We start from the raw sequence: 16515 nt of genomic DNA on the forward strand, positions 1-16515 counted from the left end.
AATAGAATTTAGTATTTAATCCCATTCCTTTTAGGTATGCAGTATAATGGTTTTCTATTGACTAAATTTAAGTTGTGAGCACTTCTCCTGGAACTTAGGTCTTAGTGGCTATTGCAACATGCATTGTAGTGAACCTCTTGCTCCATAAGGTGGCATCAACCCACCAGAGTGAGCAGGGAACCACAGATCATATTTCAGGTGACCTTGGACCTTCAGCTTTCATTTTTCCTAAAGTTGTTTTATGCAAAGGAGAAATTCAAAGGGATTTTAAAAGGTTCCTTCAGATCTATTATCTACTGACTTACAAAAAGAAAATCTCAAATGAATCCAAATCTGTGTTCTTCTAAAGAGCCTAAAGTTCAAGTGTGCAGTTGAAGCTTATCTGAATCTCCCGTCTTCCCTGGCCTGCATACTTGGGCTTGAAGTCCTGTTGGGAACTCTGTGCTTCTGGGATTTCTGACATTTCAACTTTTGGATTATAGTCGAACCTACAGTCACACGTACCATGCAGGTAATGATTTTCATAGTTTTCTTATGCAACAAGGAAAGGTGGGAAATGGATAAACATGTAAGATATTTAATATGTGATTTTTTTTGGCTTTTTACAAACTCAACTAAGTTTTGTTTAAAAATAAATGGTGCTCCTTGAATTGCTTTTGTAGGAATATAAAAAAAAACTCAAAAATACATAATTAAAATAATCAAATAAAAATGAAATTGAGTTTCACTATCCTCATGTGATAAAGGAGATGGATTAAACTAATTTATTAATAATAAATTAAAGGGAGAAAGAAAATAAAGGGAGAAAGAAAAAATACAGTCGGTTCAACAATCACTTCTTAGTGAATGTTAATATTGTAATTTATGAATGCATGCTAACTAGTTCACATAACAGAAAAACAAGTGATTTTATTCCATATATCATTAAAATACCACGCACTATGTTCTGCCAATATAAATGCATTTACATCCCCACTTATTTCAAAAGGCCATTTTCGAGAACATTGTTACAATTCAATATGAAGAAACCTGTTTACCTCTCAACTCCTAGTACCAGCTATCTCTGAAGAGGTTCTTGTAATATGAGAAATAATGACCTGATATTGCAATAAAGGCAAGCCTTAAGCAGTTTTCTCAACTCTGCTTTTTACCCATTTGGTGACATTATATAAGTCATTTAATCTCCCTACGTGTAGATTCAGAATTTACTCCCCATTCTTACTTTACAGCAATGTTAGGAGGATTAATTGGATAATGAATCTAAAGGCTCTAGGCTCAGCAAAGAAAGATCCAAGAGCAATGTATTATTTGCCAGTGAAAGAAGACAATGAGAAAGCACTTTCCCTACTAATCAAAATTATTCCTACCGAGAGAGTGAATGTTAGCAAGTAAATTAAGACTATTTTTGATAGAGTTTCTAGTTTCAGATATCCGAGGGCAGAAAGCAAGGAGTGCAAACATAGCTCTCAGACAATTTAAATATATTTCTTCTATTAAGAAAATGGGGCCACTTCAAAGGCATAATGGAAAAGATTTCATAAAGTCATCAAAGCACAAACTGTGAGATAGCTGGATTAGACCTAAAGACATATGTTCATTAAGAAAAAAAAAAATAGTAATTGAAATGAAGGTGTTTTCTCGCATTTTTTTTCTCCATTTACTCAGAATAAAGACCACACCATGGTAAATGATTTAAAAAATAAAGTAATAAAAATCTATCTTGTATGATAGTGGCACAAAACAGAATGTCCGGAATTTATGATGAACGTTAAAACCTGTGAGTGTCTATAAGTATGAAGGCAATGAGGAGTTGTTTAAATAGAACTGGATTGGGAATAAGATTACCTGAGGCTGCCCTTTTTGATGCCGTTTCCTTAGGGTATTTTGCCCTTAAATTAAAGGTTTGCACAAGAGGTCTGCATCATATCTAAGTAGTTTTCTTTTTTTTTTTTTTTAATTTTTTTTTCAACGTTTATTTTATTTTTGGGACAGAGAGAGACAGAGCATGAATGGGGGAGGGGCAGAGAGGGAAGGAGACACAGAATCAGAAACAGGCTCCAGGCTCTGAGCCATCAGCCCAGAGCCCGACGCGGGGCTCGAACTCAGAACCGCGAGATCGTGACCTGGCTGAAGTCGGACGCTTAACCGACTGCGCCACCCAGGCGCCCCATATCTAAGTAGTTTTCTAACTGAAAGATGAAGCAGTTACAATTTTCATCTGAGTTTAAATCTCAATAAGAGTTATTTCCCTGACCAATAAAAAATGAAAGCAACCGATTTTGGTCCAGGTGTGGAATCTCCCACTGTGCTACGTTTCCTTAAATTGGGAATGATGAGGATAAATGAGCCCACCACTAACTACATCAGAGTAGTACTCCGTTCAGACTTGGTTTGAATTTAGCCATCTTCAAGTGGAAAACACATTTGAAGCAGGATTTCTGAATTTGTTCTGTGGAATCAAAAACTCTCATTTTAGCAATTTTGGTAGTTTGTGAAAATGGTTAGTGCTAGTGCATATAAAGCAGAGTTCTTAGTACCCGATACTATCTAACATTGTCTTCAAATAGATCACCTGGTTTATGAATTTGAAGTGTTAGCAATCATTTGTCAACCTTCTTCCACCAGTATGATAGATGGCATTGTGGTTAACCTGTGTTCCTGTTTTGTTATTGGATTGTAGCAATTATCTTGGTCTTTTAATTATACATCCCAGTCAAATGATCTCATTTCTTCTGAGGAAACTCAAAGCCGTTCTAAGACAAGTAATTAATTTAGTTTTAGAACATACTAGATATACTTCCAGAGAGCTGATGATCCATGGTCATCAAGACAAAAACAAATATGAACATTCACATTTCAAACACTCTAATAAATCATGCTATTTATCAACTAATAAATTCTATTTGAATAATAATCAAATTAGCTCATAATCCAACCATGTATCATATAGTTCATTATAACTGCATGCTTTAAAAATTGATGGTAAATTGTAAGTTGTCTTAGTGCACATGCAATTTCTTATTACATTAAGATTTGCTTAGGAGCTAAATCTAATTTTAAACTTTTCATAAAGTAACCAATGAAAGAGAAAGGTTTTGAACTAATTTCATGATATCACATACGTTTTGGGGGGATTGTGGTAATATTTTCCTTATTTTTTCCCAAGTTTAATGTGGGGATATTTGCGGAAATAATGAAAAAAATTTTCATCATAAATGCTGATTTTAAATTACAGATGATATTTTTAGATCTTTACTGCCCTCATTGCAAATTTACTTATTTTTTCATATGGAAATTATTGTTCTTAACAAGGTTGGAAGCCAATGATTTCTTTCGAGACTGAGTTTTGTTACTTTGAAAAATCCACCACAAGGTGGCAAGCCAAGAGAAGTTTTTAAACTATATACTCTGGGACTGTAATTTGTGGGGTGAGAATTCCAAGTCAGTTCATTTGAAGAGTCACCACACACCTGACATGTCAGTTGCCAAACCAGTACGTAAAAGTTGATGTACGCTCCAATCAAAAATCATAATTATCCATAAAGGAAAGGCAGCAGGCTATGAAGCCAAAGGCTCTGGCATTGAGCCAGATATCTTAGATCTACCTTGGATCTAATAGCTTTAAGCTTGGCAATCACGTTAACTCTTTGTGTCAAGGCATTTTATTTCTTTGTGCCAACCTAGCAGTGGTGTTGTATATAGTAATGAAAAATAGCTGGCTGTTGCATTTCAGCTCCAGCTACCTCCACGAGTCTAGGGGAATAAGCAGTGCTAAAAGGAGGTTTCACTTTCAAGCAATTCAATTCAATTTACCTCACCTAAATTCTACTCACGGAGATCAACCAGATGAGAATTGTGCTGGACACACCGAGGTGTACACAGGTAAATAAACAAACAAACAAATCTTTGGCCTCAAGGACACAAGGGAAGGGAATTTTCAGAAATTTCATCACTAATAAAATTGAAAATGTACACATATAAATACACATAAATATCCAAATCTGTTGCTAGCTAATAAGTACCTATAACATGTATATATCTTACACTTAATACAGAGACAGTATTTTGTTTGGTAATAATTTATTAGGAACTCCATACAATTGTCATGCTCTGTACCATATTTATCATGGCTTTATCAGGCACCAAAAACAAGGCAGTGCGTGTTTCTTACTTTTACAGAGGTAAGTTTCTTCAATACTAAAACCAACCTGACAGTTTTTGCTTAGAAAGTAAATTAATCCAGAACTAAACTTTAAACTCTGGTCCTCAGGATACTGAAGGACAATGTTTGTTTGTTTGTTTGTTTGTTTGTTTTTTTTTTGAAAACAAAGACCATGTCTTCTCCTCACTTTTTAGGACTTCTTTTAGCTCCCAGTGTCCTGCAAATAGTGGGACCTGCTCAGTGTCGCTTTGTAGATTTATGTACTCTAGAGGCATTCAGTAATGTGGATCTATACCTGGGCAACTAGAACACAGCTTTATGAGTTATGTTGCTAGTATTATAGTGGTTTCCATTACTGATTTAATAAGTGTCATTGCATTTTCTCAAGGAATAATTTAAAAATATAAACTTGAAATTCCAATTTGTAAATGAAATGAAAGGCTGGAAGCAACAAATGTCAAATTTTTACATCAGGTTGCCAGCTAAGAACTTTGCTGAATAATTACTTGTTTTATATATGCTAGAAAAACTGCAGTAAATATATGTTAGACATTTAATCAAACAGTATTTCTTATATCTGACAAATTTATTTTTTTAAAGTTTATTTATTTATTTTGAGAGGTGAGAGGGGCGGAGAGAGAGAGAGAGAGAGAGAGAGAGAGAGAGAGAGAGAGAGAGAATCTCTAGCAGGCTCTGTGCTGCCAGCTCAGAGCCTGATGTGGGGCTCGATCCCACAAACTGCAAGATCATGACCTGAGCCGAGATCAAGAGTCAGGTGCTTAATGAACTGAGCCATCCAGGTGCCCCTCTGATAAATTCATTTTTATGCATAATCAAGTTGTCCTTTTGTCATCTTTTTCTCTTTCATTTATAATTGATCAAAATGGACCCCAATTAGCATTATTTTGAAATTAATACTAATGCAGACCTTCTTAGCTGTGGTCTGGTGAAGTTATCTTCGGAAATTCACGACCCCCAGCAATTTTGCCACAAAAGAGACATCCAGCAATGTCCGGAGACATTTTTATTGTCATTGTAGGGGAACGAATTGCTCCTGGCATTTAGTAAATAGCGGTTGGAATGCTACTTAAAATCGTACAATGCACCAGACAGCCCCTCACAACAAAGATTGTCCATAGTGCTGAAGTTGAGAGAACCTGTTATTTTAAACCTTATATTCAAAGTTGGAGATCAGGAGATTATATATGTATGTATGTACGTATGTATATGTATATATATATATATGTATATATATATATATATATATACACACTTGCATTTTTTAAATGAAAGAAGTCTATGGATTTCATTTATTATGAGTTCCTGATATCAAAAACTACAGTGAGAAGTTACACATGATTTTACTACCCAATTTATATTGTTTGATTTAAAAATTGGCATTTATTGAGTATCTTTGTTTAGCAATGAATAAGTTACAATGCTTCTACTAATGAGTGAATGAGAAATTAAGAAAATATAATAAAAATGGAATAAAGCAATATAATTATGATAGGGGAAACTATGCAAGAAGAGAGGGGGCATAGAGAACTCTATGTTTTCAGCTCATTTTTTCTGTATATTAAAAACTCCTCTAAAAAAAGTCTATTATTATTTTTTAATACAGTGTGATGTATGCAATGCTAGCAATGGGACAAGCAAGGACAAAACAGGGGTGAAACCTTGGCATGTGAGCAGGCACAATATGGAGAGGCACTTCCAGAAAAGAATTTTCACAGATATGTTCCACAATATGAATTATTCATTTGAAACTGAACATTTTTGGGGGACTTTTCACTGGTATAATTAACAGATACTTTAAGTCTGGGGCTTCCTGGCACTTGCATACCCTGCCTTCCTTTCCAATTTCTGCAGTTAGATTGGTCTTATGTTCCTTTTCCTATGCAATTTGTGGTTCCTATACTGCCTTACCTCCATATATCTTTTTCTTGGATAACTACTATCTCACTCTTTTTTTTTTTTTTTCTATCTTTGTTATTCTAGCAAGACTTCCTATTCCTTCTTCTCTTGATTCTTCCACTTGCCAACTCCATTTATAATGTTGGTTTCGAATATTGTAATTCCAGGAGTGGATAAAAAAGAATTTCAAAGGACTCAGAAAACTCTAGCTACATTCTTCTCTCAGTTCAACAAATTTTAGAAAAATCTTCTTGGAATCATTCTTTGAATGGTCTTGTTACTCTGGATACCCAAGGCAGGCCCAAGGCAAGAAATTTAAATCTGCTGGCATTACCTTCTAATCATTGCTCTTGTAGACTTGCATATCTTCTTTTTATTATTGTTGACGTATTTAGGATTGGCTTTTTGTATTAATGAAGTACAAACATTTATAATTTGAGGTTTAGGCTTTCAGGAAAAAAAGCAGGCAAAGCAAGCCTTTGACTTGTGTTTATTCTCATCAATTCACCCTTTTATTGCAGAAAAAAAAGCAGTCCTACTTATATTCCTACTTTACTCCATGGATTTTAACACAAGTTTGGGGAGAAGACCCAGATACAGATGCAAGCCATCCTTGCCTCGCATTGCCTCTTTCAGATACTGTTGGAAAAATAAAATTAAAAATAAATTAAAAATAAAATTAAAAAAAATTTTTTTTAAAAATAAAAATTAAAATTAAAAATAAAATTAAAAATTTTAAATTAAAAATAAAAATAAAACTCCCAACCCAGAAAAATTAAAATAAAAATTAAAACTAAAAATTAAAAATAAATTAAAATATACTCCCAACCCAGAAAACCTCTCCACAAAGGTAAAAGAGAAAAAAAAGTCTTATTATTGAATAGGAATTATAGCAGAATGCACTGCACAGCACAGGCATTCACTAAAGAAACAGCAAGTAGAGAAAGAAATATCACCTCTTATTTAGCCAAGCAAATACATCCCATTACTTACATATTCTTAAAATAATCAATCAATAGACAAACTAGTCTTCAAGTAAGGGACCTGACATTGCCCTTTGTCATCTGTAGTTCCTCATAAATCCATGTGTTAATTAGGGCAGACACCTGTGTTGGCTCATGGCCTGTATTTAAAAAATCTTATATCTTTATGATCAAAGAGGTAAGCTGGAGACTTGGAGTCAGGTGCCAGCTGAAGGTAGGCCTCCATGCCCTCAGAAAATTGGGAATTGGAGTGCTGCCTTCTTTGATTAAATTTCAAAGAGATGGTTTCCAGGGTCCTCAGGAAATATTCCTGGGTTGCAAAACTGGTAAAAGGCTTATTTAGCCTTTAAAAAAATATCTATACATATCAAAAGCGTAGTAAAAGGATTCACAATTCATGTTTTCTATAGTAAATGCATTAGGAAAAAGGTGTGTCCTAATTCTATACCTGAAACCAATTTCACCATGTATATTAACTAGAATTTAAATAAAAACTTGAGGGGCGCCTGGGTGGCTCAGTCGGTTAAGCATCCGACTTCGGCTCAGGTCATGATCTCACGGTCCAGGAGTTCGAGCCCCGCATCAGGCTCTGTGCTGACAGCTCAGAGCCTGGAGCCTGTTTCAGATTCTGTGTCTCCCTCTCTCTCTGCCCCTCTCCTGTTCATGCTCTGTCTCTCTCTGTCGCAAAAATAAATAATAAAAAATGTTAAAAAAATTTTAAATAAAAACTTGAAATCAAAAAAAGAAAACAAAAAGAAAAAGGTATGTGTGTGTTGGTGGGGGGGAGGGTCTCTTTTCCTTTTGGCACCAGGGAAAATTGAGCTTTTTCTATTTTCATTTGTACAGCCTACAGTTCACCTGTGATTTAAAAGTGTGCAATATTCTTTTGAGGGATTATTAACAGCTGATTCAAATGTTATTCAAATACATAAATTTGCACATGCACATTTATAATTATTTATAATTAACAATCATATCCAAATTTAACAAGTCTTATGCCTATTTATAAAAAATTATATTAGTTTTGTTATGTTTCTTAACTTCATATAGTCTAAGAAATCATTACATAAGTGTTTATAACAAAGTTTTATATTAAACTCTCTGGAAAGAAAAAAATACTATATTGTATTTCTGAAACTGAAAAATTAAAAAAAGGGTCAAAATAGATTTAAGAGAAAACTAGATCTTGCTTCTATACATACATTGCTTTAATTGTATTTTTTCCCTGTATTGGCATTGTCTGAAATACCGATGTTAGAATGAGGATCTCAGTATCAACTCCTAGTCTTCTGGATCTTAATGAAATTTTTAACAGGGTTCCTACTCATACTTAAAAGTCCAAACAAACAAACAAACAAACTACAAAATCGTGCCTGTTTCCTACATAATGTATTTAATCCTATATACAAATGAAAATCTGCCTACTGTCTTCCAATATTGAGAGTCCCAAAGTATCATTAGTTGCTGTTTCAATCTCTGGGTGATGCTCTTTCTTTTTGAGTTCAGCCATCTCACTTTGATATCCCATAAACTATAAATTACATTTTACCATTAACTACCAACTCTTTATATAAAATAGAAGGGGTAAGTTAGGGAAGAGGACAGTTAATATTAAGCACACACTTGTGCACGCGCACACTCACAGGAAAGAGTACAAGAAAAAATGGTAAGTATACAATATCCTCTGTTTTGAATTAGTAAGAAGGCCATGGGTTTTATTTATCATTTCCTTCTACAATACCCCTTCCATGTTCCCTTTATTCTCAGTCAGCATCTCATCTCGATGCTGTTCTTTTCTTGGTGAAATGATTCAAACTTTCATTGCTGGAGATTCTAACCCTTTGGTGATCCTGATCTTGTACACATTCCTTTTCTGTAGTGTTTCATTAAATTTACCACTAGACTAAACAATACTATGAAGTATTCCAGAGGATTTGCTGGGACCCAGGGATACAGGGAACCATCTCTTTGCCTCCGTTGTTAAGCATCAAACCTATTTCCCCTTACCAATTGGGATTATTTGCCACAATCCTTATGCTGCTAGTAGAGTAGCAATAAGAAGTGTTAAGTGAGGGCGCCTGAGTGACTCAGTCAGTTAAGCATCCAACTTCAACTCAGGTCATGATCTCAGGTTATGATTTCCCAGTTTGTGAGTATGAGCCCCATGTTGGTCTCTGTGCTGACAGCACAAAGCTTGCTTGGAATTCTCTCTCTCTCTCTCTCTGCCCCACTCCCTCCCCAACTTCTCAAAAATAAATAAACATTAAAAACAGTCTTAAATGATCAGATGGCAATGCAAATTCTTATTTAGTGGAATAAGGACTAGGAGCATTCTTTTCTAAGAAATAAAGACCTCCAAATCAGTAGAACCCCAAAGCATGGGACTAGGAAGCTAGATTATTTTCAAATAGGTCTCTTGTTTTGTAGATCAGCATATCCTGGTTACCAGAGAAAGAACACTATATGTTGATCACTGTTAAAAAGCTATATCATGTGGGGTGCCTGGACGGCTTGGTCAGTTAAGTGTCTGACTCGGTTTCTGCTCAGGTCACGATCTCACACTTAATGTGTTCTAGCCCTGCGTTGGGCTCTCCACTGCCTGCTTGGGATTCTTTCTCTCCCTCTCTCTCTGCTTCTCCCTGCTTATGTTCTCCCTCTCTCTCTCCCTCTCTCTCTCTCTCAACTAAATAAATTAAACTTACCCCCAAAAAACATATATCATGTACTATAGGGCAACATCCTAATGTCCTAAGGTATCATCTATATCTAGTACTGTAAGTTTTCAATAAGCCATTCTAAAATTGCTCCTAGGCTAAAGGGTACATGTTAAGAGCAGTAAATCCCATGGGTGTCAGCATATTGCCTCGTTTATTTTTCTATGAAGTTCATTTTTTTGACAAGATATGTGTAAAAAATAGGATGGTAAATAAAGCTTTTGGTAACTTCAAGAAATTCTCATTCTGACAGAAGCATTATGTTCAGGAAGACAAATTCCAATCACTCTTTCAAATCACTGCCCACTCCTTAGTAGAATGAGATTATTTTAATCAACCAACCATTAGGTAACAGCTAGTCTTCCCACGTTATGATGGCACATGAATCTCAGGATTAACCTTCAGGATAGGCACTTTGGGTACACAACAGTGACTATATCCAGGTTACCCTTGGAAAAGTAAAGTTTATTTTTTTGAGGCATTTGATAATACCTTTCCCTACAAAACATGGCTTCTTTTTCTATGATTCTTTCCCTCAATCCTAATATGTGCCATGTCCAACCTCCTTTTGACTTCAGATTTTCTCAAGTTGAATTTTACCTCAAACTGATAATGGAACGCGGCTGCACACTGCTCAGCTTGTGATTAGGAAAATCAATAAATACCTGATTCATGATGAGCAGCTAAGGTTTTGTAGTGACTGGTGTCCCACTGAGAAATGTCTCTTACCAGGACCCAGTCACAACCTGAGGGATGTTTTTGAAAAGAGTTCATTTTAATTTTTTTAAAAACTTTTATTTATTTTTGAGGGAGAGACAGAGTGTGAGCGATGGAGGGGTAGAGAGAGAAGGAGACACAGAATTCAAAGCAGGCTCTAGGCTCTGAGCTGTTAGCACAGAGCCAGACGCATGGCTCAAACCCACGAACTGCGATCAACCTGAGTCAAAGTTGGATGCTTAACCTACTGAGTCACCCAGGTGCCCCAAGGAAATTTCATTTTAATGGTGGATATGGAGTTATTCAATTTCTAGGGGCCTGCTCTGTGATTCTCTTATTGTGTTATTATAGGCAAAATAACAGTAAAACTGGATTGCAAGTAACTTGGTCTGTGAGGGTTCCGCAAGAGAAGCAAACATTTTTAATACATTTTAACTTGATAAACAAGCGAGGTCTTGCAATACTACTAATATTGCACTGAATGTCACATGATCACAACTGAGCTAATGGTTCTTGAAATTTGCTTTGATAGACGAGTGCTTTGGATTACAAACATGTTTCCGGAACAACCTATGCTCACAAATCAAAATTTTACTGAACCTCGATAGTAAAGGGAGACTCAGAATTCTTTTCATTATAAAAACTAATGGTGGATGTGCCTGGGTGGCTCAATCGGTTGAGCGTCCAACTCTGGATTTTGGCTCAGGTCATGATCCCAGGGTCATGGAATAGAACCCCGTGGCAGGCTCTATACCTGAGTATGGAGCCTGATTAAGATTCTTTCTTTCTGGCCCTCTCTCCCACTTGAAAGAAAAGAAAGGAAGAAAGAAAGAAAGAAAGAAAGAAAGAAAGAAAGAAAGAAAGAAAGAAAGAAAGAAAGAAAAGAAAAAGAAATATTAATACTGAAAATACTTATTCAAGGACAAATGCCCATGAGGGCATATACCCTATGGAGACTTCCTCTGTGTTCAATACCCTCCCAACATCCCATTTTCAAACACTACCAAAGTATCTATCATGTCAGAATGTAATAATTTCCTCTTTACTTCCTTGTATGCAACACTATGCTTGGAGGGCAAAAATTATATCTTTTTCTTCTTAAATCATCAGTGTCCAGCTTAGTGGTTGACAGCATGTGATAAATAAATGAATTAATGAGTCACTTCTCACTCTATACCCCTGACGAAACTTTAGAAAAAAAAAAAGAAGGTTAAAAAAGAATTGAGGTGGTCTTTGTAATCCTGGACAATTTTCTCCTGGAATTTGTATGTGTAATTTAGTCTTGGGTAGACAGTAAAAATTCCTTGATACATTTTACACAAAAATTGTTAACATACCTCACATGATTTTCCATTTTCCCATATTTAAATCATCTGAAAAATACCATAATACCCAAACCACCAGATTTGTATCAACTTAGAGAATCCCAGGATGCAGTCACTTGTCAAATTCTCTGGATGTTTGGGGATTTGGGTATCAATTCTGACAACCAACTTTGTAAAGCTTTGAAATTACTTTTTTCTTTCTAAGATCTGAAAAAAATAAATATGAACTCATGAGATTATGAACTATTGTAATTGTCAAGAGAATGAATGCTATTTATTTATTTATTTATTTATTTATTTATTTATTTTTTGCTGGTGATAAGAGGTACTTCAGCTAAAACTTTTCATCTCAGATCCAAATATAGCAGTCAAGAAATTAATATAAATCACATGATCCTGGTGTTAGAAATAAAGGCCCAGTGAATATGATAAATGGGTATTTTTAAAGCTTTATGTTTACATTTCTAGTGAACTCCCTGCATCATAATGTGTGGTCTATTTAAAATACTCCTTTCAGGGGCGCCTGGGTGGCGCAGTCGGTTAAGCGTCCGACTTCAGCCAGGTCACGATCTCACGGTCCGGGAGTTCGAGCCCCGCGTCAGGCTCTGGGCTGATGGCTCGGAGCCTGGAGCCTGTTTCCGATGCTGTGTCTCCCTCTCTCTCTGCCCCTCCCCCGTTCATGCTCTGTCTCTCTCTGTCCCAAAAATAAATAAACGTTGAAAAAAAAATTAAAAAAAATAAAAAATAAAATACTCCTTTCAACTATAGAAACGAATATTCTCCTTTGCTGCTTTAAAAACAGTTTTCTAAAAATGTCTCAATAAAGTTTCAATGGGTCGTAAAACTTCAATCTCAACCAGCATGACATGTGAGGCCATAATATTAGGATTCTATGTGATAAATGTTCAGGTGTTATCATGGTACAATTTCAAGTAGAGGACTGTATTTGAACCATACGGGAGAAACCTATATTTCTGGACATCATTTTCTACAAGCAAATGTGAACTAAAGCATTTTTTTCACATTAAAACATTTTAAATATTTGGGTGATGTGGGGGAGATTACATGAATATATTTTCACAGAAACTTGTAAACATAAATTTAGACATGTGTTTAAGCATGTTACCCTTATTTACTTGCCAAACTATTAGGGTTTCTGAACACTTGATAGCTTCCCTTTACACTGATTAAAAATAAATGTGCCTATTCCTATGAAATTTCAGCACACATATTAATTGTGTATATACAAATTGTGTATAAACTTTTTAAAAGTTTATTATATAAAGTAGAACTGGAACATCTATAATGTGGTTTTAGGTCTACTGTAACTTTTGGTATAAATTTAAATTTTAAAATCCAGTCAAATCTAATGATTCCGATGTTCCATTCCTGCAGTGATGTACAGGAATTTCTCATTACACACAACTTCTCTGTATGTTTGAATAATTGATCCCAACTTTTCACTCTTCTTTCTCATATCCTTTGCCATGGGACTTTGTATTCCTTTCAGGAAATGGGGCAGAGTATATGTTCCTCCTGCTTGTCTTTAGGACCAGACATGCATTTTCTATTGGTCAATATTAGGAAACAGAAGTGACAAGTGTCAATTCCCTTAAGAGACCATGTGTATTTGCACTTGCTCCCCTGCATCCCTGTCACCACCATAAGGGGAGTTCTCCCTGATAGCGACTATTTCCTCAAGCTTGACCCTAGAATAATTAGATAGAAGAGACATGACACTATATCTCAGTGAGGAGAGAAGCCATGCTCAGAGAAATACATTGCTTGAAGCAAAGCTGTCCCCAGTTGAATGCAACTGAGATCAGCTTGCATCCACCAGTGAACTAATTAAATGCTTATTGTTGTATGCCACTGAAAGTGTGTGGCAATACTATATGTAATATTACTCCTCTATGTACAAGTGATTATGTTTCATGATCTGAAATTATATGTATCCATCTATTCCACACTGGAACTATAACGTTTGATTTGTATCTCATCAATTGAATCAGAAAATAGAACTTGTGGTAGCCGGTAAAACTGACACTGTTTCCTTTCTTCAAGCTGTACTGATGTTAAGACAATCTGGGTTTTAATAAAAAGGAAGTCTTTTGCCTATGCAACATCAAAGGAGCTTTGCACACAGCTCCTAGATGAGGGATGACTTTATAGTTGAAGGTGTGAAGTAATGGTAAATAAGTCATCTATTACTTGAAAGAGAAATTATGGTACCACCACAAGATAAATGTTTATATTTTAATTCAGGGCAACATTCTCTGTAAAATGTAATGTAAAACAGAATTCAGAATGACTAAAAAGTTCAAGTGATTTGTTTGTGTATGTGTGTGTACTGTTGTGGGGTAGGGAAGAAGATGAAAAATTGGGAAATAGCTTCTTTTGAATCTGAGCTTGCCCTTGAAATTCTATTCCTCTAGTACCACTCCAGTGTCAAAATCTGTATTAGGGTTCTCTGGAGAAATAAAACTAATAAAGTATATAAATAGATATATTGAAAGAGATTATGAGGGATTGGTTCACATGATTATGAAGGCTAAGAAGTACCACTATGTGCCTTCTGTAACCTGGAGGCTCAGGAAAGCCAGTGGTACAATTCTTGTCCAACCCTGAAAGGCCTGAGAACCAGGGAAGCCAATGCCTGAGGACAGGAGAAAACAGATGCCCAATTCAAGCAGAGAAAGCACATTTTCCCTTTCTGTGCTTTTTTGTTCTCTCCCCTGTCCTAGCTTTATCAAGATATAATTGACATATAAAATTGTATAACTTTAAGGCATATAATGTGAGAAAATTCAACATCTACTCTCTTAGCAAGCTTCATTAGTTTCCTTTGGTAGTGTCCTTCATTAATCACGATTCTTGTGGCTCTGTATTGGTGTGTATGCATTTGGGGAAGTAGGCACCTCTTCTAGTCTTTACAGATTGGATTTAGCAGCAAGAGTCATTTAGCCACCAGCAGAAAGCGCTTACATTGCACACGGCCATTGACAACATTCTCTAATCAAATGGAAACATAGGCATAAAATAATGGAAAGAATCATATTTAGCAATCAAGATTTTCAGTAGCAATTCAATTGAAAAAAGTCACATTTTGTACACTGAAAACAAGTATGAAGGTGACTAGGTTAGCAAATAACCCAAAAGATAAGAAGAAAGCTATTGCCAGGATATTCATGGGATTGTCATGTTTATTTTTCTCTTTCTAAGAAAGAATTAAATTTATGCGGTGGGGAATTTTGTCTCTAGAAAAGAACAATACTCTAAAATCATCACACTGATTTCAGAAAAATAGTCTTGGGACATATTTACTTAGACATATGTGCATTCTTCAGTAAATGATTTCAATTGTTTTATAGGAAAAACAATATCTACTTTATATATGCTAAGGCATGTAAATCTAAGACATGTAGTAAGCATTCAGTAAATAGTAATTGAATAAAACTATTAGTATTAATTATGACAAATATAAAGGATATTAGTATGTGCGATGTTGAGTATGTGTTTCCAAACTGTGCTAGACTTGTGAAATGGTAATATAATGTGTGTATAAGGATTAATTGTTTTAAGCTCTAAAATAACATTTTTCATGCAATTAGAAATTACATGGTTTCAACAGTTTTAGCTACAGGAGTGAAGAGACTGTCTTTCAAAGAGCATTTATTAGCAATAAAGGAAAAAGCTTGTAAGATTACATGAACAGCAAATTCTAGTATCAAAAGAATATCAACGTAATGGATGAATTTCTTTATTTTTGTACTTTGTATTTAAAATAGGGCTCCTTTTCACTTTCCTTTCTAACTCGCACATGATTTCTGAAGAAGGGACCAGTAATCTTTTAGTCACAAGATAGAAACTGAGCTGGATACCCAGGGGTCTGGTGAAATAGAGAAAATTAGCTAGCTTCAAACTGACTGTTTTCTGATAGATTTCTGGATGGGAGAGGGTGTTGGGAATTGTGATACCATTTAGATAGGAGAAAATATGTTCACTGACTTGAAAATATTTTTTCAAAAAATGTAAGTATGTTTTCTGCCCAGAGTTGGTCAAAATTTAACCTTAAGTGTACAAAACTATTGTGTTTGGGGGATTGTATTAAAGATAAAATAAAATAGCTATTAGATGCAGTTGTATTCTTAGAAATTATGGGTTAGGATTTATATCATTTTTGTTTTGATACATTTTAAATAAAGATCTAGTTAAGTTAGGAACTTTAATCATTAAACTGGAGAGAAAATTGAAAACTAAAAATTAAGTCTAATCAGATATATTCCAGAATAAAAGGAGTTATTTACTGGTGATGCTAATTTGAATGAAGAAAATGTTTTTCATAACTAAAATAATTATTGAAACTGAAATTTTCAAAATAATAATATTTGCACTTAAATAGTATAAGGAAATTTAAACAAGATGGTTACAATTAAGAGATTTATTTTTATCTAATCATCTTTTTCTATGAAAAAGTGTGATTTTGCTAAAGGCAATTAAATATTTATTGGAAAGATATTGTTGGGTATCTGATATGCTAAAATTTAAGTTGGCTGTGTTTTCTTTATTCAATCAGTAAAGAGGGGAATATAATATCTGTATCTCTGATGTTCTTATCTAATGACTTTTTTTTTTTTTTTTAGCTTGACTTTAGCTATCATTTATGATCTGACTTTCAGTTCTGATGTGTAGTCTGA

General features: G+C 34.8%; 1 long non-coding RNA gene across 1 annotated transcript in view; it reads left to right on the plus strand.

Moving 5' to 3' along the window:
* The first annotated feature begins 249 nt into the window (after positions 1–249).
* Positions 250–16515, plus strand: part of LOC121040735 (uncharacterized) — a 108276-nt gene continuing 92010 nt past the window's right edge. Inside the window, exon 1 of the long non-coding RNA XR_005795419.1 lies at positions 250–511. This is a non-coding gene — a long non-coding RNA (uncharacterized LOC121040735). The remainder of the gene's footprint in view (positions 512–16515) is intronic.

This window comes from Herpailurus yagouaroundi, unplaced genomic scaffold (genome assembly GCF_014898765.1).
Source record: "Herpailurus yagouaroundi ecotype Mexico unplaced genomic scaffold, PumYag 182, whole genome shotgun sequence".
Classification (NCBI taxonomy): domain Eukaryota; kingdom Metazoa; phylum Chordata; class Mammalia; order Carnivora; family Felidae; genus Herpailurus; species Herpailurus yagouaroundi.